The sequence below is a fragment of the Dysidea avara genome, chromosome 1 (assembly GCF_963678975.1).
Source record: "Dysidea avara chromosome 1, odDysAvar1.4, whole genome shotgun sequence".
NCBI classification, from domain to species: domain Eukaryota; kingdom Metazoa; phylum Porifera; class Demospongiae; order Dictyoceratida; family Dysideidae; genus Dysidea; species Dysidea avara.
The window spans coordinates 40,440,342-40,465,439 of record NC_089272.1 but is presented as its reverse complement, the minus strand read 5'-3'; positions in this window follow the sequence as shown (position 1 = coordinate 40,465,439).

The following is a 25,098-nucleotide window of genomic DNA, read 5'->3' as shown; positions in this document are numbered from 1 at the left end:
GCATGGATATTACAATGAATTATCAATGAAATGACTTTCATGGCACTTAATGGGGATTATTTTACTGTTCATGGATAATCCATAGGTGTTTCATTACACTGTTCTCTGGTAGTGCTACATGGTACAGACTTCATTCTATCTGATCTTTCTACAGGGTGACTTGTTTCTGACTAATCTTTCAACAGTGTGGTTTGTTTCAAGCTGATCTTTCTACAGGGTGCTAGTTGATCTCTCTACAGGGTGACTTGTTTCTAACTGATCCTTCTATAGGGTGGGTTGTTTCAAGCTGATCTTTCTACAAGGTGATTGAAATGTAGCTAATCTCACTGCAGGGTGACTTGTTTCTAGCTGATTTTTCTACAGGTGATTTTTTCTAACTGATTTCTCTACAGTGTGACTTCTTACTGGTTGAACTCTCTATAGGCTGACTTGTTTCTACCAGATCTCTCTACAGGGTGATTTGAAATGTAGCTTATCTCTTTGCAAAGTTATACTTGTTTCTAGCTGTCTTCTCTACAGGGCAACTTGAAATGTTGCTGTTGAACCCTTTGCAGGATAACTTGTTTCTAATTGATCTCTCTACTGAAAGAGTTTTTTTGTAGCTGAACTCTCTGCAGGGTTACTTATTTCTAGCTGAATCACTCTAGGAAACGTAGCTGAATTCTCTCTAGATGGTTTGTTTTTAGCTGATCTATATACGGGTGACTTGTTTCCAGCTGAACTGTCTACAGGGTGAATTGTTTCTAACTAATTTCTCTACAGGATGACTTGTTTCTACCAGATCTCTCTACAGGGTGATTTGTGTTGAGCTGATCTCCCTACAGGGTGATTTGTTTCTAGCTGATCTATACAGTGTGAATTGTTTCTAGCCGATTTCTCTACAGTTTCCAGCTCAACTCTCTTCAGCGTGACTTGGTTCTAGCTGATCTCTAGAGGGTGAATTGTTTCTAGCTGATTTCTCTACAGGGTGACTTGTTTCTACCACATCTCTCTAGAGGGTGATTTCTTTCAAGCTGATCTCTCTACAGGATGATTTGAAATGTATTTACAAGGTTACTTGACTCTCTACAGAGTGACTTAAATGGATTTGAACTCTTTGCATGATAACTTGCTTCTAGCTGATCTTTCTACTGAAAGAGTTTGTTTGTAGCTGAACTCTCCACATGGTTGCTTATTTCTAGTTGAAACACTCTACGAAATGTAGCTGAATTCTGTATAGGGTGACTTGTTTCTAGCTGATCTCTCTATGGTGGCTTGTTTCCAGCTGAACTCTATACAGGGTGACTTGTTTCCAGCTGATCTTTCTACAGGGTGATATGTTTCTAGCTGATCTCTACTGAGCCCTTTACGGGGTGACTTGAAGCGTAGCTGAACTCTCTACAGAGTGATTTGTTTGCTGCTGAACTGTCTTCAAGATGACTTGTTTGTAGTTGAACTCTCTACAAGGTGACTTGTTTATAACTGAACTCTCTACAGGGCTATTTGTTTTTGATACTAGTTGAAGGTTGACTTGAACTCCCTATGTTGTTAGCTGAACAGCGATTTGATTGTAGCTGAACGTTCTAATAGAGTGACTTAATGCGCAGCTGAATGTTCTATTTGGGTTACTGCCCTATTAGAGTATCTCGATTGTGCACTTACACCTAGTTCACTTTCATAATGTAGCTCAGTGGATTTTTAATCTGATTCCTTGTAAACCACTGTAAGATCACTCTAAAATGATTTATCTACCTCTCTACCTGATTTCAGGAGATTCTGCTAACTAGTTTATCTGGTAGGTGTGGCAAGTATTACTTTTTGGCTTTTTAATTAACAAAACTCGATCGTGCGCATTTTACATATGGTTGGCATTTTTGTTATAACTCCATGACTTTTAGTGCGATTTCTTTCAAACCACAAAAGGTTTGCACTACGATGATTACTTCATGTACAGACCGATTTTCAAGTCATTCCTTCAAACGGTTTACCTTGTGGCCATGACAAAAAAACGCGATCAAACTGTTAGAAAATTGCGTGCAACTCCCTTGTTCTTTATCCAATGTGTACAAAATTTGGACTATAAACGTGCTACATTACGTTCTTACAGCCTTCCAAATTTGAAGAAAATCGACTAAAGCATGCTCGAGTTATAGCAATTTTTCTAAGTGGTGCGAAAAGAAGAAGAATAAGAAGAAGATAAAAGAAAAATACGAAGAAACTGAGACGAACTTTAAAGGTGCATAAATCAGTGATGGCCTGACGGATTCAGCTCAAATTTGAAATGGGAGGTGCCCCACCCCGAGGGAGTTTCCACTGCAAAAATGGTTAATTTCTGTCCAGCTATTATCAAGCTATGGATGCGTAAAAATGGCATTTTCTTGGTTCCTGTAAAATACACACTTGTCTGTCTCGCGTCCGCACTGGATGTACTTGGCCGCACGGCACACTATCGTGTGTCTTGATAAAGCAGTCACTTTAGTGCACACTCTTTCAATCGCCCACACAATGCCATATTTGGTCAGCTACCCTATAGTTCTACAAGAAATTAAATCACTAAAATAGCTAAGTTTCGTGTGTTCATCTTACAGAAATGCTTACTCTAATGGAGCAGTCACTTACCCTAATATAGCAGTCAGTTTCTAACTTTGTAGCACAGTTGCCATGCTGGTATCATGCAATTACATAATACTCTTACTACATGAATAAAAAATTGGAAATTTTAAAATGGGAATAGGGATCACTGAAAAAAGGCACGGAACAAGAAGGGATTGCTGGGGTGGTAATGTAAACCACAAATCCCTATTTTGACTCTCTGTCATAAATCTTTACTTACATGCTCTGTCATTTTGAAGTGAGTCAAAATAGGGATTTGTGGTTTACATTACCACCCCAGCGATCCCTTCTTGTTTCGTGGCTTTTTTCAGTGATCCCTATTCCCATTTTAAAATTTCCAATTTTTTATTCATCTAGTTTGTGTACTTTGTATTAATCCAGTAATGGATTATGAAGAAGACTATTGTGAATAGTGTAATTTTGCATTCTGCATAGTAAAACCATCAACATTTCAGTACACACGAGACTGATCAAATTGCAATGTGAATACAGACTGAGAGTCTCCTAATATGAGCTACAATTTACATTACATTACTGATGCCTTTAATAGCTGTCAAATTCAGTGCAAGGATTGTTGTTATACACTTGAGAAAGGCCCGTGTACTAATCCATCGAACTATAGACCTATATCATTGACTAGTTTTTGCTGCAAGTTGTTGGAACATCAAGATACATGGTAGTGTGTCGTGCGGCCCAAGAAGCCGGCACCAACACCCGTGAGTATATTAACAGGAAGAACGAAAACGCAATTTTCACACCTCTGTAGCTCTATGCTGCCTTGATGAAACCAGACAATTTTTGCTGTGGACACGCCCATCAACTTCAGTGCCCCACATACCTAATTTGAGCAAAATCGCTTCAAGCGTTCCCAAGATATACGACTTATCCGATTGCCTTGAAATTTGGCACACAGAAGGGGGTATAAAGGCGCATCTCGGTACCAAACTTGGCTGGAATACGATAAACAGGCAAAGAGTTATTAGCAATTATTCACAAAAAATAACACCAATATGTTGTTATGCCTACAGGGTAAACCGCTTATGGGAAGAAGCTGAAAATCGATGGGTGGATAGGTTAACTATTGAACCTGAAACCTTTTGTGGTTTGAAAGAAATTAGGCTAAAAACCAGGAAGATACAATGAAAAAACCAACAGTGTGTAACAATTATGCAATTGAGATTAGCTAAAAAAAAACGACTACTTGCCAGGCCTACCAGAAAAACCGTTTGGGTAATGCTTTGAAATTCGCTGTACAGATGGAATAATCATCTAAGAAAGGCTCCTCAATGGTGTAGAAGAATCAGACTTAAAGCCACGGAGTTATAACACGAAATCCAACTTGGTGTAGCAAGTGCGAGATCAAGATACTCTAATAGAGCAGTCATCCTAATAGAGCAGTCACCCTGAAGAGAATTCAAGACATCAGCTAGAAAGAAATAACCTGTACAGACATCACTACAAACAAATCACCCTGTAGAGAGTTCAGCTACAAACGGTTCACCCTGTAGAGAGATCAGTTAGAAGAAGTTACCTTGTAGGGAGTTCAACTACAGAAAGAGAAGTTCAGCTAGAAGAAGTCACCTTGTAGAGAGTTCAGCTACAAACAAATTGTCTTGTAGAGAGATCAGCTAGAAGAACTTACCTTGAAGAGAGTTCAGTTACAAAGAAACCACCATGTAGAGAGTTCTGTAATGAATATATGTATTATATATACGTAATTTGTACATTTACTGATAAAATCAGAAATATTTAAAGTATTTAACATCTGCTTCATCTTTTCTTCTTCCTGTGGTTAAGAAAAAAAGATAGGTTTAAAAAGCGGGTATACAAATACAAAAAGAAGTGAAATCTAATCCAAAACAGCCAAGCTGTAAAAAAAGAGTGCGGTCCTCAAAAAGGCTGTGGTGAAAAAGATGTGAAATCCAAGGTGGCGGCCAAGAAATGGCTGTGATGGTAGGTTAATGGTAAAAATTTTAATTGCGACAATTCAGGTGAATTTGTATTGCCTCCTCTAAATTTGGAATTTTTAACTATATTAGGGACCATAGCACATCGATAAAAAGTACTGAAACAAGCTGGAGTAGTGCACGATATTAAATCCTAGTAAAACAATAAGAAGTGTTATATCAAAATTCCAAATACTTTAAAATACTTTTTATATATATGTACTAGTAATAGCATGGGTAGCAGTGAAATTTGGGATAAATACCACGAGTGTTGTATTGGAAATGGGGATAAATTTCACGAGGCGAAGCCGAATGAAATTTAGCATTTTCAGTACAACAAGAGTGGTATTTATCCCAAAATTTCACTGCTGTACCCATGCTATTCCCAGTTAATACCATACTCGCTGCATATACGCATGCTGTGCATTAGCGTTGCTATGTATGCAATTTGTCACTATGTACTAAATACGCGTAAGCACTAATTGGCGCTACATTGTTAACATAAATTCTAGCCAATGAAATTGCAATTACAACTTTTTCACTGCTACCAGTGAAATACGGGATAAATTTCACTGCTACTATTGAGACTTTTGTACGGGCAGTGAAACAGGTATGGCTTTAATATATATATTAATCCAACAGTTGAGTTTGTTACAGTATAATACTCTCAATAGTACCTCGACGTATTATTCTGAAATACTGCGAGCAAATAGCCAATCAAATTAGTATTTCACTTTTTTGTCGAGGGACCTTGACAAAAAAGTGAAATACGAATTTCATTGGCTAATTATTGTGTTCCGAAATTTTGCGTAGTTACCGTTTGGGTTTGGCTTAGAATGGAGGAGCAAAGCCTGTCTCAGTTTTTATCGCCGTCTTTGCTTGAATTTACTCGGTCAAGAGATGCAGAAGTTGTTGACACTATATCTGAACAGGAATTTGATATCTGGCTTGCAAACTTGCCGGACTTGTCGGCTGTAGAAGACATGTATGATGCCCCGCCTCTGACTGGAACGGAAGTAGTGGAGGTACTTTCCACTGATTCGAATTTTGTAGTTACAAGCACTAGCGAATTAAAGCGACTACAGGAAAAGAATTGCAACAAGAACACAATGAAAACCACAGTTACGTGGTTGAACAGGTTTGATAAGTGGCGAATTGTAAGAAAAATTCCATACAAGTTGGAAGATGTACCTGAGCAGGAACTAGACACTGTATTACAGCAATTCTTTGCAGAACTACGAAAAAAAGATGGTAAAGAGTACGAACCAGACAGCTTAAGAACGATGTTGTCATCACTAGACCGCTTTCTTCGCCGTGATAAGGGCAAAACCTACAGTATCTTGAAAGACAAAAACTTTGAAACAAGTAGGCGAGTACTGAACGGTAAAGCCATAGAATTGAGGGAACGTGGATACGGAAAAAAGAAAAACAAGTCTGATGCATTAACTCCAGAAGAGGAAGAGCAGCTTTGGCAGAAGGGCGTGTTAGGAAGCCATGATCCTATAAGTTTGAATTACACAATATTTTTTCAACTCACTCAGCATTTTGGAACAAGGGGATGTCAGGAGCATCATCAATTAAAGGTGGAGGACTTGAAATTTGTGCGTGACATATCTGGAAAACTAGTGTCAGTAGAATGGGTGGAAGGCCCCACTAAAACACGGCCAGGAGGACTCACCAAAACTGATCGTAGGCTTCCACAAAGGCTATTCAGTCAAGGAGGGGAACGGTGTCCTGCCATGTTACTTCAGCTAATGATATCTAAAAGACCAGATATTCTGAAAGATTGTGGTCCCTTGTACTTAAGACCGCTTGATTCACCCCGACAGGATACTTGGTATTCTTTGCAGCCAGTTGGAGTCCGTACAATTGACACATACATGAGAAAAATTACAAGTCTAGCAGGATTAAATTGTACAAATAAGAAATTTACAAATCATAGCATGCGAAAAACCACAGTTCACAAATTACAAAAAGCTGGTATTTCAAATGACAAAATAGCAGCAATAACAGGACATCGCAATGAACAAAGCTTGAGGGATTATTCCACTGTAGATCTTGAGGACCACAAGGCTATAGGTGCAGTATTGTGCAATTCTAATCCATTTCAAACTGTCACAAACTCCCAGTCAAAGACTCCCCTTTTTAGTGCAATGTCTTCATGCTGCTCTTCTAGACCTACAGAACCACATTACAACTTCACACAATGCACAGTATACTTTGGCAGTAATACTACATGTACCCAGGTTAATCAGGATGGTTTCCAGTCAAGTAGAAAGAAGAGCAGATGTATTATTGAATCTGACTCAGACTAGTTGCTCAATGAATGTACCAATCAATATAACATGTATCTAATCCATAATGTATATAATAATACAACATTATTAATTACTTGAATAAACTGTTGGATTAATTTGTAATAGAATGGCTGGGTGTGGTATTTGGGATTAATAGTTCTCGCATTGTAAAAAGGAAGGAAATAGTGCTCGGCTTCGCCTCGCACTATTTTACTCCTTCCTGTTTACAATGCTCGCACTATTAATCCCAAATACCACACCCAACCATCCTATTACATATACTAATACAACAATCAATATCATGTCCTGTACAAAAACTCCAATTGCAGCTTGTGGTATATTTTGATATACTACAGCAAACTAGCCAATAGAATTAGTATAACACTTGTACATTAGTTGTTTTACCAGTTAGACATGTCCAACTTGACAACTACTGCTACCATAGTAACCAATACCTGTCAGTTGCTAGGTAACCGCTACTAATGCTAAAAATGGTTTTGACACCATAGCAACGGTTGCTAAGCAACCACCAAAAAGCATGTAACTAGGTCAGGTTTAACTTTTGTTGCCTAGCAACAGTTGCTATGGATTGTTGGACCAATTTTCAAGAAGATTGCAGGCTGCAACACATGTGCATACTACTTGAGCATGCTAATCACAAGGAATTACTTACCACTACTAATAATGGTGTAAAAACATTACAAATTGCTGTCACTGCTTCCAAGTGGGAGACGAGATGTTGTATTAACATATTATACTACAGATATCATGGTATTCAAAATATACACCAAAAGTTAGACTACAACAAGTTTGATACAACAACTTTTGACAGTAGCAAATACAGTCCAGGAAGCCTTAACTGCTAATAAAGGTGTTGATGTAATTTACCTTGATTTCAAGAAGGCTTTCGACTCGGTTTTACACAACAAGTTACTATCAAAATTGTGGTCTCTTGGAATCAGGGGTAACCTTTGGAACTGGTTTAAGGCCTACCTCGGATCAAGGCAACAGTGTGTGCATATTAATGACTCTCTATCGAGTATGGTGCCCATCCTCTCAGGAGTCCCTCAGGGAAGCATACTAGGTCCACTTCTGTTTGCAGATTTTATCAATGACCTACCATTGCATGTCACACTGGCCTTGTTATCTCTATTCGCTGATGACCCTAATGTTTTAAGATTATATCAAATCCTACCGACATTATCAAATCCTACCGACATTATTTCCTTACAAAATGCACTCAACCAAGCATTTAACTGGAGCAATACTAATGACCTATTTTTCAATGAATCTAAGTTTCTCCATATTCATTTCGGTAAGGATTTTGGTTCACATAACTTTACCATAAACGGAACACCCATTGTACGATCCAATTGTGTAAAAGATCTAGGAGTTCACATATCATCATTTTTAAAGTCCTCAACCCACTGTGAATTTATTGCTTCCAATGCTTACAAAAGCTTAGGACTAATCCGGAGGACTTTCTCAACGCATTCTACTATAGCCAAAAAGCTACTATACCTCACACTGGTACGATCACGGTTGACATATTGTAGCCAACTATGGAGACCCTACTTACTAAAAGACATCTCACTCCTGGAAAGAGTTCAAAGGAGGGCAACGAAGTATATATTAAATGACTATCACTCACCCTACAAAAGTAGACTAATACAACTTGATTTACTCCCTTTAATGTACCAATACGAACTAAGTGATTTACTTTTTTTCATAAAGTCCTACAAAACTCCCTACCCCCACTTTGACATTAATAACTACATATCAATGAAAGCATCAGTATCCACAACAAGATCATCATCATCAGGCAAGTTAGTCCATCGTATTTCTACAACCAATTCGAACCGTCATTTTTTATTTTTGCAGACTACCAAGATTATGGAACTCTTTACCCTCGATTGACCTGAATTTATCTTGTATGACAATAAAAAAGCAACTTACCCAATTTCTATGGCATCACTTTTTAAACAATTTTAACTCTAATAATACCTGTACATTTCATTTTTGCTGACCCTGTTCTTCATGTACAAACAACACACACACTACCCCTTTTTACTCTATATGTAATTAAGTAGTATATTTTAAGTAGGTAGTTAGTATTTGTAATTAGCTATTGGCAGTTCGTGCCTCTAGCTATCAGCCACCCTACTCCAATCACCAATTATCATCGACACTCCTGTAATCAACTATAATTTTTGTACATGTACGGTGTGGTTGTAAAACTAATTATACAACCAAGTAGTAAGAATAATACGAAATGCGGTTAAAATTACGTCATTAATAATGAATGAATAAATAAATAATAAATAATGTTTGAGAAAACTACAAGGCCTAGAGACATGAACTAAGCAGAGATAGATTCGCCTGTGAATGAAGGCACAACCGTATAATAAGTACGCCTGTTCGTGCTGATGACTTTACCGTACGTGTAATTCTATATAACGCCCGGCACCACACCCTTGTTTAATTACAGATTGCTCGAACGAAAGATTAGTAAACGTCCATGAGAGGCCAGGCGCCACTTTACTGGTAAGCAACAACATTACAAGTATGTTTAAATGTTTGTAACTGTGTATTTTGTGTGCAGGATATGCGCTCCAGGCGTCATGCAGTGAACGACCAGCTGATGACCAGTTGGGATACCAGCTGATGTGCTCATAAACAACCAGCTGGAACAGCAAGGTAATGAGTAATGTAATACTTGTACTGGTAGTTGTATTATAGGTCTGCATCTTCATCCTTCATCTGGCTTGCTAGCGGTTGGAATTATTTTCATTATACCGGCACCTTCATCTGGCTTGCTGGCGGCTGGAATTATTTCCACTCGGCTTAACTACTAGTCTACTGTGAGTCTGTAATAGCTAAACAAGAAGCCGATGCAGTGCTGCATATACAACAATGTGTAACTATCTCCTGTATGTTGTGCATGGCTGTATGCATAATATTATAGACTGTGATCACTGTGCCAATGCCACACCGCTGATATACAGGTACATCACCAGTGGCCTCTAGTTACAACAGAGTCTGCTGTGCCATATTGGCTTGATTGGGATCAATTGCTAATCGTGCCTTCACCATATCCCTTTTTCTGCATAGCCTCACTTCACTGCTGAGTCATCTTCAGAGACACGTCACACCTACAATATATAGTTACTTTCAATATAGCTAACTTAGCTTGGTTTTTTGTGTAGGTTGTGTTTTAGTGTTGTGGTTTTCTGATGCCAGTTAAACTCCCTTGCCTGTGTACGTACGCATATGTATCATTTCCACAGGTACACGCACACTGCTCTGAGTGTTTCCTATGGCACTGTTTATACTTGTCCAATGGGTAGGTTGCAACGTTGGTGTATGTACTTGGTTATATGTGACGCGGTCCTAGTAATAATTATACAACCAAGTACTAAGAATAATACGAAACGCGGTTAAAATTACATCATAAATAAATAAATAAATAATTAAATAAATAATTAATAATTAATGTTTGAGAAAACTACGAGGCCTAGAGACATGAACTAACCGGGGATAGATTCGCCTGTGAATGAAGGCACAAACGTATAATCGTCGCTCCTGTTTGTGCTGATGACTTGACCATACGTGTAATTCTATATAACGCCCAGTACCACACCCTTGCTTAATTACTTACATATTGCGCTTGTGTAAACAAGAAGATTACAAGTAAGTTTTTATGTTTGTAACATCTAAAGTCTCCATGCCAGCTGCCAGTGGATTCATTCACGTAAATAAACAATACAAGAAAACATTAAACTGACATATGCCACGCTCTTTACAATAAGCTTACAGTTACATATAAAATACAAGTAAACAATTTTGTCTTGTGCAGCTGGCATGGCGAACTTTCTTTGTGTTGGTGTCAGGCAATTCAATACGTGCTTAATCTTTTTTGCCTTCACCTGGCGTAGCTACTAGGCTCTAGTGGCTTGGCTGTTTTCCTTTATCTGGTTCATCTGGCTTGCATACGCCTACAGCATTGTGTAGCTATCTCCTGAAAGTTGTGTATGCATAACTATGGTGTGTCACCCATCACTGTGCCATTGCTACATCACTGATGAACCTTACTTAGCTCTAGTTGATGTTGATATGCATTGCTGTACATTGGCTAATAATTATTATCTGCATGGTGATGTTGCCTATAATGTATTGCTGTATACAATATTGCAATAATGTATAGTTCTCTCCTGTATGTTTTGTATACATATACTTTGTACACATCACTGTGCCATTACCACACCAATGATGTACTGGCACTTAGCTACTGGTGGCCTTTAGTTACGATGCCACTATTGTGTTATATCTGTCACTACTGTGACATATTGAGTTGATTTGGGGATAATGCATTCACCACCTAATAGCCTCACCGGGGGGCTGTCATGTTGGTGTATGTACTTGGTTGTATGTGACGCGGTCCTAGTAATAATAATAATACTGAAATTTGATTGGCTGAAAACGTGGTCTCTAAATCTTGTAGAGCCATGCTCATGTCCAATAGAGATCACGCTTTGAGGCAATACGAAACACGATAATTACCTGCCTGTAACATTAGTAACAGCTGTATTGAATTAGAGGGAGGTGTAATGGGCTTGTTTGTACTAATCAACACTACATTACTTGCTTACAAGCAGCTGTCGAGGCACAACAACAGCAACAATGAGTTGTAGTCCAGTCGCTGATACACATTGGCAATGCATGGGCGCTGAGGTCCCGCCATGTAGGGAGGTGTAAAGGGCTTGTTTCCAGTAATTAGCCATACATTTCTCGTTTACAAGCAGCTGTCAACTCAATCAAGGTACAATAACGAGTTGTAGTCTAAATAAGTTAGACATCAAGAACCACTGGGTTCTACAGGATTTAGAAAACTCTCAGGCCCTTAGTAGCGCCCTCGCTGCACTCGGGCGCTACAGCCCAGGGCCTTCGAGTTTTCTAAATCACGTAGAACCCTGGTTCTTTACGTCTAACTATTATATATACATATTTAGGAAAGGGTGTTATAGTGCAAGGCTTCGCCTTGCACTATAACATCTTTTCTAAGTTTGTTTATCTTTTGGTATATATTTCGAATACCATGATATCTGTAGTATAACATATACATATAAATACCACACTTGTGGTTGAGATCAAAAGCACCACGCTGTGGTATATAACTGATATACCACGGCAAACTGTGGTATATAACTGATATACCACGCTTTGTGGCTACGCTTACCATATATGATGTAACTTCACACATTCCGCGAAATCCTTATCTAAACAATAAACAAGTCTCTAATAACAAGCGCCTAAATCAACCAACAATTATTCACCTCAGGAACTGGAACAAGTTTCAATGAATTCTTGTCTCCTTCGTGGATAACTCACTAATCATGACAATGTGGGCGTGGCACCGTTAAAAGTGTAAAACGTCTGATCCATCAAGAATTTCTATTGATATCAATCTCCAGGAAGTGCTGTTTCACTATAACTTACTATCTAAATCGTTTTCATCTACTGGAGTGTAGAATATAACAGTTATAACACGATTACTCGGGATATGACTAAATATATGCACTCTCACTCAAGCGCTGCGCGCTCTCGTGAATCGTGCGTATATTTTTAGTCATATCCCTCGTAAGCGTGTTATAACTATAAAATATACTACAGATATCATGGTATTCGAAATATATACCAAAAGATATACAGACTTAGAAAAGGTGTTATAGTGCGAAATTGCTGTTACTGCTTCCAAGCGGGAGACGAGATGTTGTATTAACATATTATACTACAGATATCATGGTATTCGAAATATATACCAAAAGATATACAGACTTAGAAAAGATGTTATAGTGCGAGGCAAAATATAGCACTATGCTTGAAAGGCTTAGATTATTCTTTTTGTGCATTTTACAACAACCATTATAAAATGCAAATACATACTTCAATTTTCTTAAACGTTAGTGCACTTTAAGAACATATTGCAGCAAAACATCTGTAGTGTGAGTGTACCTTTTTTAATTGTTTCAATGTCATATTAAAAACATACAAAATAAAAGTATATACAGATATCGGATCGGTTATATAGGTATCGGCTATTTTAGCTGCATCAATATCAGATACAGTATCTACAACAACATAAAACCCATACTGGTACAACTATAATCACGTGCATGGTAGCATGACAGATGTCATCAATGTGTCTGCTTCAGGTCGGAGGATGTGAAGACATTCCAATCCAGAAATAATTTCTGAAAAATTTGAATTTCACAAGATCAGCTATTATAAGATTGAATCTGCAAGTTTTGCTTGCTGTTAAGTAAGCTTGCTCTTCCACACAAGTAAATTTTTACTACTAAGTTCTTTATGTTGGTTTGAATTATGAATCCTTTTTATGCTAGGTACTATGCATGCACGTACGCACGTACGTACGCACACACGTACGTACGCACGCACACTTTTTCCAAAACAATTTACAGTAACTAGGCAAACACCCATTGTAGGGCGTGCGTCTTGTTAATGAACTAAATAGACAACTGATTCATCATGATGAAGGAACAAGAGCAAAATGAGATGAATACTCGCAAACAAAACAGATGCCATGCCCTTTAATTAGCCCGTTTTTTAATCACTTGTGCTCTCGCAAGATGACATTGTATTTGAGCAGTACTGTAGCTTTGTTGGTCATTCTTATTGATGCCTGTTAGGTAAGTGGTGTAGTGAATTAAGTGTAGTTAAATGCATGCATGTGTAACTAAACGTGAGTATATGTGTAACTAAACGTGAGTATATGTGTAACTAAACGTGAGTATGTATGTAACTCATTGTATAATGGTCAAACTTTGGTTCATGGGTTATGGCTTCTTTATGGAGGATATCAAGTTAGGCAGCCAGCATCAGCAGATTCAGCCAAGGTAGAAATATCATAGTGAGTGATAGAGGTGCATGTGTGCATGTGTGTGTGTATTTAAGTATCATTTTACCCACATGAGCAACAGTTTTGTGGCAAAAACAGCTGCATATGTGCAATAAAGGCTTCGTAAACTTTGTATTACACTTTCAAGAAACTAAGTTTTATGCTGAGGCCGCTATTTTGAAATTCGAGTTAGATGGGTTAAAGAACACATGAAAAACTTTCCTAATGGGCTATATAGGCATAATACAACCAACAAACAGCATAATAGGCTTTGTAGGATGCCAGAAATAATGGATTCCTTGAAAACAGAAACAGGCCTTGTCCTGTACTTACGCAAACAAAAACGCAGGGCAGCCTTGAGGCTTTCTCTAAACAATTTGTATGAGAAAACAAGGTAGACACACTATAAAACAGTTGAGAAGATATTTCTGTATGTAATTTGCAGGTCTGTTAGAGTTACGCTTCCTTAGCAGTGCATAGCAATGTAATTACCGAGTTGTAATACAATTCATGAATTATGAAATATGATAATTACACTATTTACAAATCTAATTATCTAGATGAATTAATAATACATGGTTGTATATTTGGTTGATTAATTACCTATTTAGCTACAATGTTATAGTATTAACTGCATGGGCACCTGGTTTTGAGAATTAGCATAACGTCAACTTGTTTTTAAACAGAAAGACAAAGAAAAAAACAGAGTCTGATTGTACTAAGTGCATATCATTCATTAGACTATGGTACACATAGTATGCTTTGAAGTTTAGTTGTTAATGAGGTATTTAAAATCCAATAGATATCCATGGGTAGGTATCTAAACTGGTTAGATACCAGTGACAAAATTTTTTGTTACATGCGTCACGTGTTTTGCTGGATTCCAGTCACAACAGCCATCAAAAATCATCATTAGAGTGTAAAAAAAGCATTGATGGAAAAATAAAGATGATTGTGTTCATCTAGGAAGCCTACCAGTGAGTTATTTTAGCACTAATTCGATCAGGAAGCCGCCATTATTGGCAGTGACCAGAGCCACAAGCCATAGTCTAAATTGGATATTACCCAAATCCACAGTATCTTCGCTATTTTAGAGACCTGAGGAATGGCACAATAATCACCTAGGGCGAAGGGATTTGTGCAATAACCTACACATATATACTAGTAAATATTAAGCACATACCCACTTCTTGTACTTAATTATGGTTGATAATAGGACTGAGCAATATACATAGCACAGAACTGGATAGGCAGGGTAGACAAATGCCTACCCAACTTTGCAGCTAAAGGTGCACAACTAATTGTTAAGGAAAACATTGAAATCCTGTATGCTGCGCTTTTTACACCCAAACCAGTCTACAGAGCAATATTTGATGACTTTGTGGTACAAATTATGTAGCAATATTGTTTAGAATCCCGAAGTAAACGTGCTTCTCGTTTTGCCAAAAATACCATCTCAAAAACCTACCAAAGTAGTTATGTTCTATTTAGCTCAGGCTATTCTTTATAGCATGTTCAACCTTGTGATGCTTTTTTTTTTCTACCCACAGCACTTAGTTTAGCTAGCCAAGAATGTGCTTCTCCCACAGAACGTAATCCACCATTGTAAGACTTCTAACCAATATGAAGCAAAGTGGTCAAACCCACCAAAACAATTATCATAACAACACCACAATTGCAAGTCATTCACATTACCAAATAAAGTCGTTAATACGTAGGATTAACTTTTGTTGAGACATGAAACCAGCCTAAGGACACTGGTTCTTGTACAAAGTCTACAGACGCACAAGGTATACAGTATTATCTATGGTTATACATACTTTATTCAAAATATGCTGATAGCCTTATCCCTCAGGAGTTTTACTTTAAAAAATTTTCAACTATCTATGTTGTCTTTCACAGAACCAGCATGCATTAGAAGTCAAATTGCTTATTTGGCCAAGCTAATCATGGTAATTCCTGGCTAGCAAACGATCCTTTTTCCATAATGAGAAAAATAAAACCTATTTGAGAAGCACTATGGGACAAGATACCATATAGAGGGAAACTTTTTGCGGGGGTAAACTTTGGTGAATAGCAAGCTAAATTGCATTTGGTGAAATAAACTTCGGCGAATTAAGCTCAGTCTTTAGCCATGAAGATGCTAATCTCAGGTGCTACGAGTAATTGGCGGGTTAAACTTTGGCAAATTTGTAGCAATTTGCCAAAATTTCCTCCCGCCCAAGTTTCCCTCTATACAGTATATTTAACAACAAAGAGGAATTGGATTCCATTGATCTCATTTCTATTGCAAGGGAATTTCTTGAAATGAATAAAGATCACAGAGAATCATAGACTATTGTATATATACATGTATTCAAATTGTAACATAGCAAATAATATTCATAACAGTTGTCTGAAATACGTACCCAAACATTTAATTTCAGAAGTGTCCACTTTTAAAAATTTTCCTGCAGACCGCTGCATGCCCTAACCCTAGTTTAGTATCCTTCATGTTAGCTGCATCCACCTCTATCAATTCTTACATAGAAGTCAGCTGATCGGATCATGCCTACTAGCTATATGTAATTTGTATTGTTTTCTTACAAGCTGCATGCATGTTGTGATGGGATTTCAACTGCATGATAATAATATAGTAGAGGAAATAATGAATATTATAAGTGTGGAAACACTCTCAGATTAAGTCTCAGCAGACCCATTTTCCAAAATAATTTCCTGAGGGAGGGGGATATTTTGACATGCTTTTCGCACAATGACACCTTCAGTAGTTCATGAGCTTACAGTACTGATGGTAATCCTCCTACCCAAGTCATAGATGCTTCCTCCACCCCTGCATTTTAGTATTACAATCGATACTAAACCAACTATTAATACAGTAGGACCTCCATTATCAAACACCTGCGTGCCAGTTCAATCATAAGATAAGTGGATTTGTTCAGATAAATGAAGTCCATTCATTTATATACAGAGTTCATTCAACTACTCTAATAGAACATACACTTACTCTAATAGAACATTTACCTAATGACGAAATACTCTAATAGAGCAATCATTTCTACTTTTCAGATAATCGAGGCCCTACTTGTACTTACACATAGTTAAATCACATGCATGTTAAGTATTCCTACAGGAAGCTTAATACCACACAAAAAACATCTTCACTACAAAAAGAGTGCATCCAAGAAACTACAAGTAACTGTCTAAAAGATCTGATAGAATGTACCGTAAAAGCCACTTAGTATAATTAACAAAGTTTGATGATTGGAGAATTTTGCACTGACAGATGTTCTGCATTCAGTCTTGCTGCTTTCTTAATTAATACCTCTAACTCTAATTGACTAGTTATTTGACCGCCTTTTTAAATAGTAATAGAGTAGAGAATAAACGACTAGTCAATTTCATTTCAATTTTCCCACTCTGGTTTCGTACCATTTTTCATCATCATAATTATCGAGGTATCCATTCTTGATTAGAGTTGTTCTGATAATTCAGGAATACTTCATCAGCTGTAATGGCTGGCACTGTTATGTGGAGGGCAAATTTTTTTATGATTAGTGATGATCACAAACCCAACCCTATATAAACAGTGATAATCGGAGCCGTAGCCCAGCTGTCTAATTTTCAGCTTTGACCTAAGGATCTCACAGCATTAGCTTTACAAGCTGTACTTCTATGCACAAGTGTAATTCAAGAGCCCTACAATCAGGTATTGGCTGTAAAATGGGACAAACAATATATCAGGTATTAAAACGTGGGAAATTGTACCTGATTTTATCTAATTCAATTAGCCTCAATAATTTTTGTATGTTTAATTCAGCGCTTGCTTGTTCTTCTACAGGTCTCAATCTTGTATCGTCATGCAGACACCCAAGATATCATCACTCACTGGTGCTAAGCTATAATAATAACTTAATGTGATGTTGTGCTATGTGTTGTAAAAGCATTGTTATACTGTATGTTTACCGTAAGGAAAGAAAATTTCATGGGATACTAATTTTCGTGGATTTTTGCAGGCATCTTAACTATGAAATTTAAATATTTTGCTAGTTATGTGGAACAACCCAAACTCATGTACACAAACCACACACTACATTTGTGCTATCTGCAAAACTTTGCTGCCCTACAGTGCATAATGAAAGCCACAACACAAGCTCTACCTTAATGCTTTGTGGAATTGTGAAACTATAGTGACAGCTACAACCAAAGCGACGTATCCAGGGTTTATTCAAGGGTGTTTCCAGATTTTGTAGTGAGTTATTGATGTAGGGGTCTGGTATAATTTTAGACTAAAATGCGTGGGCGGAACAAAGTACAAAACCTGCTTTAAACCAAGCAGGGATAAATAATTTCAACAACTGTGTTGTGTTAGCAATACAACTAATTGTGCTTGTTTGTTTTTACTGCAGAACAACGACTGTTCTTGGGTGTGTGGTCCACAATAGAGCGATGTTTTATAAAAACGCGCTGCCAAAAACCAGACTAACAGATCACTGAATCCTTATAATTTCAACACAAGTGACTAAGCAACTAAAATATCTAGGTCCTGTGGAAGCGATTTTTTAAGTTACTGGTTGTATAGATGTTTTATTGAACTTTTAGTAATTTTTCTGAGTGAAACAAGCGCTTTGAGGCTTATATCTCTGTCATTGGGAAGAAACACACCAAAAACACTTCCACAGGACCTAATAAATTTAATATACAGTATCACTATGCCCCAGAAATGCCAATAGAGTCTACAGCTTTTGCTGTATTTGGCAGCGGAAAAACATGGTAGTGACAGCTGGAGCTGAGCAGTGTACAGGCTGGCTTACTTGTGTTACTACAGCAAATTGTAGTGTTCCACCTGCCTCAAACTACACTGTACCTACATAAAAACATTATTATTGTTATTTGGGGGGAAAAGGGCAGACAGCAAAGCTGATTAAGCCCAAACAATCACAAATTATAAGTGCTGTTCAATCAAGTTTGAAAATGTAGCTAGAGTGTTCAGTTCAATTAGGTGCGGTGGCAGTGAATTCCATTCCCGGATGGTTCTTGGAAAGTATAGCAGTAGCTTGTCATGTAGGTGGTGGTGTTTGTTGGTGGTACAATCAAGTGAAACGGATGATGTCTAGTGTGTCTGGTGGTGAAATGAATGTATTCTGGTAAAGATAAGCCAATTCCTCCATGTATTATTTGATAGAACAAATTAAGCCTCTGTTGTTTCCTTCTCTTCACTAGGGGTAACCAGTTGAGCTGTTCCAGCATGGCACTAACACTACTGTTTTAACTACAGTCAGATAGAACCCATCTAGCTGCATGCCTCTGAACCTTTTCTAAGATTGATATCTGAGTCTGATAGCATGAACATTAAATATGAAGAGGTTCACCTTTATATTAAACTTTTCACGCTGCTAGACTGGTTTTATGGGCTTCTCAAAAAGTATCGATAGCCATTCAAACTTTTGAATGATTGCCCATGACTATACCGTAACCTGAAGAATGATGTAAATGCAAGACTAGCTTGAAAGATTAAATTTTGAGTTTTAACTAGAGAATTTGGATATAGCGCACTATTTGGATCACTACAATACTCCTGATACTTCTGACCAGCCATAGACTACATAATAGGATTTAAAGGGAACTAAGCAAATAGCATATAATATTTATCGAAGATATTAATGGTTTCCATTGTCCACAGAGCATGAACCTGCAATCCCTGCCTCCAACACCCACCGGTAAGCAGATAAAAACAAACAAAAACAATCCGTTATGAATGTCCTTTTGACTGCTCTATTAATCTTTCTGTGTATTTGTTCAGCCAAGCTATGATGGTTTGGTGTTCTTGCTACAAAAGCCCACATGTTCAAATTTCAAAGGGGGTTTCAGGAACCCCAGGAAATCCGACTAAATACACCCTTGCAAAACACAAGACAATTCTATTGCTTACACGGTACATGGCACTAAATAGAGTCTTAAAGATTTACGCTTAAACATCTTCCCTAGTGGCTGTATGCTCTTCACGCTTTCACACCTTGTTTATAAGACATCTAGTGATTGTAAATGCTAGCATGGGGCATGGCACTAAATAGAGTCTAAAAGATTTCTGCTTAAAACACCTTCTGTAGCTTTCACCACTTGTTTATCAGATAGGGTTTGTGTCCACATCATGTTTTAAAGTTATCGTCTAAGAATTATATCTAAATACACTTGTTTAGAGGTTGCAACAAGAAACAACACAATATACCCAAGATTCTTTTTTTACAACAAAACACAGTACAAACCTAGACAGAAGTTGCATAATCCAGGTCTAATATTGCAAAACTGTCCCTACACATAAATAACTCACAGTAGTGGCCACACGTTTTAATTTTGACATGCACTTTGTAGTTCTTGGCCATGCGGCTCACTACTGTTGAGTCTCACTACATACATTACTGCCACTATATCATTCCTACAGTATTTGCAACAAGGGTTATTGTAATGATGTTCACACTTCTCAGTGGGGGTAGCGGACAAAAAAAGTTCCCGTTCCGTTTCCGTGCAATAGAAGGCTAAGAAAATGCTTACAGAACAGAATAAAAACACTAGCATCAGTCTTACCGTTTTCGAAGCGTTTGTGAAATTTGGTACGAGACAATGAATAATATCTGTGCACCATTGGCCAGCAAAACCGTTGCTACAATGCTCCGAGAGTCTGGGATGGAAGCTAGTTCACAGATTAGCATTCACGTCAGCTTAAACAAGCCAATATAACACTAAGCAGAATAAAAGAACTGTGATATCGCCTACAGAAGGCTAGTACAATTGTTAAACAATTAGTTTTATTGTTTTTTAATCACAGGTCTGTTGCTATGAAGCCACCAAGTGCGAGAAAGCAAAATCAGCCAGGAATGCTGCTATCTCTACTTTTCTAAGTTATGTATGATATATTTCTGTATACTTTTTGTCGAAGGCACACTGTTAATTAAGTTACAAAATTTCCTTCTGTTCAGATAAATAGGTAGTGAGCATTAATTAGGGAGAATGCAGGTACTAGTATTTTAGGCAAAGTTTGCTCGAATACTTGTTGCTACACACAAATATGATTTAATAAACAATAGAACAGTTCATTATAAGTCTTCTTCGCCGTTTGTCGCAGTCAGCTACTTTCCGTGAGCCTCGCCTCTTGTAACAGTAAGCAGTAGTGTTCTACGTAGAGAAAGACATGCAGTACACATACATTAGTGTGTTAGCATTAGTTAGTATTCACTTACTTATTAGCAACTCTTCATTCACTTCATTTCCTCTGCAAATAAAACTCGCATTCTCAGCAATAATTAAAACGCTAGCAAAACGAAAACGCCTCACCCAAAACAAAAACGGAACGGGAACTTTTTTTTGTCCGCTACTGTATGTAGGCTTAAGCTGTTACAAGGATTCCTAGCCAATTGACCTAACCTGCTTATAGTGTTGAGCAATATGTTGCAATATTTTAGTCAAACTGTGATATATGTTTTTAATACCGTCCAATATTTTGACTACCACATAAATACCGTAGAAACGTGTTATAAGAGTTAAAAATTAACGAGCCTGTATGAAAAAGTGTACTTGTAGTACATATGCATGGATACATACATACTGCAATCAGTTTTCAACACAATTCTACCTTTATTGAAAATGATTAGAGTCTAAATTCTAGAATTACACATCGTCAACTAATGCAAACAATTTAGTCATAATGCAATATCAAGTTGACAATACCATACCAATTATGTAGTGCTGGGCGATAGTAATATTTTGCATGTCCAAACGATAATAAACATTATGTTCACGATAGGCGATAGTACTGCGATAGTTACTAGATCCCACTTAACATAATTTTCAAAACTGTAATAAGTTACATAGAACAAGTTGCTGACAAAAAAAAGTACCCAATAGCTACAAAGTGAGTGTTAACAACAAAACAAAAAACAAACAAGCATCACAATGTCATTTTAAATTACCAGTTAAGAAAGAAAGCATGTTCACTGTATCTGGTAAAAGACTTGCTCTTTTTTCATAGACTAAGTGGCCAGTCAAGCTGAACGCTCTCTCTGATGGTACAGATGTAGCTGGTATTGACAAATACTTCCTAGCAAGTACTGTAACACAGGGGTAACGAACACCATTCAATTGCCACCACTTCAAGGGATCCAATCATCCTTTTTCATCATATTGATCTGTGATGACATTGGACAAGTACCTCTGTAATTCTAGTTTAGCTTTTTCTGAAAGAGAATCATCTGGAGTGTGAACAATGTCAGCTAATAATTTCATTAGTTTTCCTTCTTTATGCCTTGACACAGGAGTACTAGAGGTGGTGGCACTTGATGAGGGTACGTGTGAGCTAGAAGCAGTGGCAGCAACACTCACTCTGTTTCTGTTAGTTCATCAAGTAGAATGTCACTAGATGCAAATGAAGCATTTTTGAATCTAGGATCTAGTAGCATACATTTATTTAAAACTTCCAAGTCACAACCATCTCCATAATACCCATTCATCTTGGTTATCATTTGTTGTTTCATTTGTTTCACCAAAGGACTGTCATCCTCAGAGCAGAGTAAATATTTGTTTGTTATCTGATAAATAAGTGGTCAAACTGATGAAATGGAGGCCCATTTCTCACTCCCAATGGCTTCGGTCATTTCTACAAAGGGTTTCATGAATTGGACAAAATCATACATTGTGCTAATTACTGAATCTGTAGGCATAAGACTTTTTCGTAGCTGTGATGGGGTGGCTGAGAGAGGCTGCTGCTGTTCTAAGATGCGCTCCATCATATAGTAAGAAGAATTCCATCTGGTGGCTACAGGCTGGATCAAACGATGTTGTTTATGTTTCAAGTCATACTGTTTTTGCTTTAATAGGTATGATGACTTTGAAGAATGATTGAAATGTCCCACTAACTGTTTACAACGAGCAACAGTTCTACTTACTTGTGGAATATCCATAACTTTTTCAATAGCAAGCTGAATTGTATGGCTGAAACAACTGATACGTGTCCAACCTAACAAGTCCATGGCACGAACAAGATTGGACCCATTATCTGCGGTTGCAGCCACTAACTTTTCATGACTTAAATTCCATTCAGACAGCACTTCTTCCAATGCCTCAGTTATCAATGCACCGGTATGAGCTGCTGCAAACTCCTTTCGTCTCAACCAAATGTGACCTCATTTCAAATGACACTGTCAGATAATGGAGTGTAACAGCTATGTAGCTGTGTCTAGCTCGTGAAGACCACAGGTCTGTTGTGATGCTGAAGTACTGGACATCATCAGCAATTAGTTTTGTAATATCTGCTTTGACAGCATCATACATGGTAGGAATATGGTTCAATTCAATAGTCTTCCGGTCCGGAGGAATATAACGAGGCTCAAATACACGCAACATGTGTCTAAACCCACTGTCATTAATGGTGTCAAAAGGTTGTTGGTCTTTGCATATAAAATAACAAACAGCCTTTGTACCTTTCTGAATTACGCAGTAAAGGCATCGCTTTAGCAAGGCTATCTTGGATAGTAATTTGTGGGGTAACTGGTGCGGACATGACCCGCTTCGTGCTACATTGAGGCGTTTCCTCTGTACTCGCCTGTACTGCTCCTTCATATTCACTTCTGTGATGTTCTCTCAAGTAGGGCTGGGACGAAGCTTCGAATGTTCGGTAGGTTCGAAGGTTAAGCAAACTTCGAATTATAAAACTGTCCTTCGAAGCTTCGTAATGCACTCATAACCTACAAAAAGAATTACGAATAAACATTCTGTTCTTTATTGCAGCAGCTTATTCACCTTGCACGATCAATGTTCGTCTTGTGCGATCGATGTCACCTGCCACTCCCATTTTTAAGCCAATGAAAATTTATCTTTCTACCATGGTAGAAGCCTTTAATGCCTTATAAAGTGATAGATAATGCATGAAAAACATCCTTAAAGCCATTAGTTGGCATTTAACTATGCATGATTGCAGTATAGCGGACACGCTCATTTGCAATCGCTCGATCGCGTCATTCAAAACTACTGCTATGCATTATCCAAATGCTTACAAACTTACAAAATAGGATTAGAAAGATAAAACTTAAACATAAATACAAGAAAACCTACCAACACCAAAGCTTCGAATATCCGAATATTTTATTAGCGAATGTTCGAATATAAATTTCAAGCTTTGTCCCAGCCCTACTCTCAAGTGAAAATGTAAGTTGCTAGTGCCACCAGTATATTTCAACTTCTTTTTACATCATTTACAAGTCACTGCTCTACGTTTCCTTTTGTCAGCAACTAAAATCCTTCCATCATCGTCCGCTTCAAATCCGAAGAATTTCCAGACGACGCTAGTAGCTCCCTCAAGTGGCTGTAAGTTTCTACTCGTACTTTGCACATCACTTTCACTGTCAGAAGACTCAGAACTGAGTTCTACAGGCTCCTCGTGTTCATCCGCCATATTCTATTTATAATGCGCATGCTTATAGAAACTCGTAGCATCACACTGGATCGAAAGTCGATGACAAGGAGAGTTAGCTTAAGCGATACATGTAACTGCTCTGGTGCGTTAGCAAAAGAAAGCACTACACATTTCACAGACAGCTATCGCTATTACTACTATCGTCCAAGTATCGATATTTACAGTATTGACAGGTGTGCTTTTAAAATATCGCGAACGATTGAAGAAATGCTATCGTAGCAATATCGATATGTACGCACTATTGACCAGCCCTACAATTATGTAATATCAAAACTGCCTACACAACAAATGGATTTTAATACTAATATACAGACATAATTGTAGTGATAGTTATATCGCAACATCAATACTTTGGGGTGCAGCTATATACAAGAGAAGACATGCTAGAGGTTTGTCGACTGTGTGAGGCTTGAAATTTCATAGCCAATAATAACGTGAATTTCACTATGCTTACCAAGCAAAACAGCCTTCTGTAGAAATGGAACATGAAGGATTTGTACAGAAACTGGACTCCAAATATTGGTACACATGGTGACTGCAATCACACCAAGAGAGTGAATCCACAAACACTCACAACAAGGGTTATTTTATTAGGCGCATGAGCTTAAATATATATTAATTTCATGGAAGGTTTTGTTAAGCAGATGCACCAAACAACCAGACTCTATGGTATCTTACATAAAGAAGAACCAAAGAAGCCACAAAGCAGTGATAACACTACTTGATTAACTAATTACTCAAAACCAGTTGATGTACATAACAGCAGAAGAGAACAAAATGTTGAGGAATCAACTGAATATGGTATATATATATATATATATATATATTTATTTATTTATTTTTTTTTTTAATAGACAAAATAGCACAATAGGAGACATGTTTTTA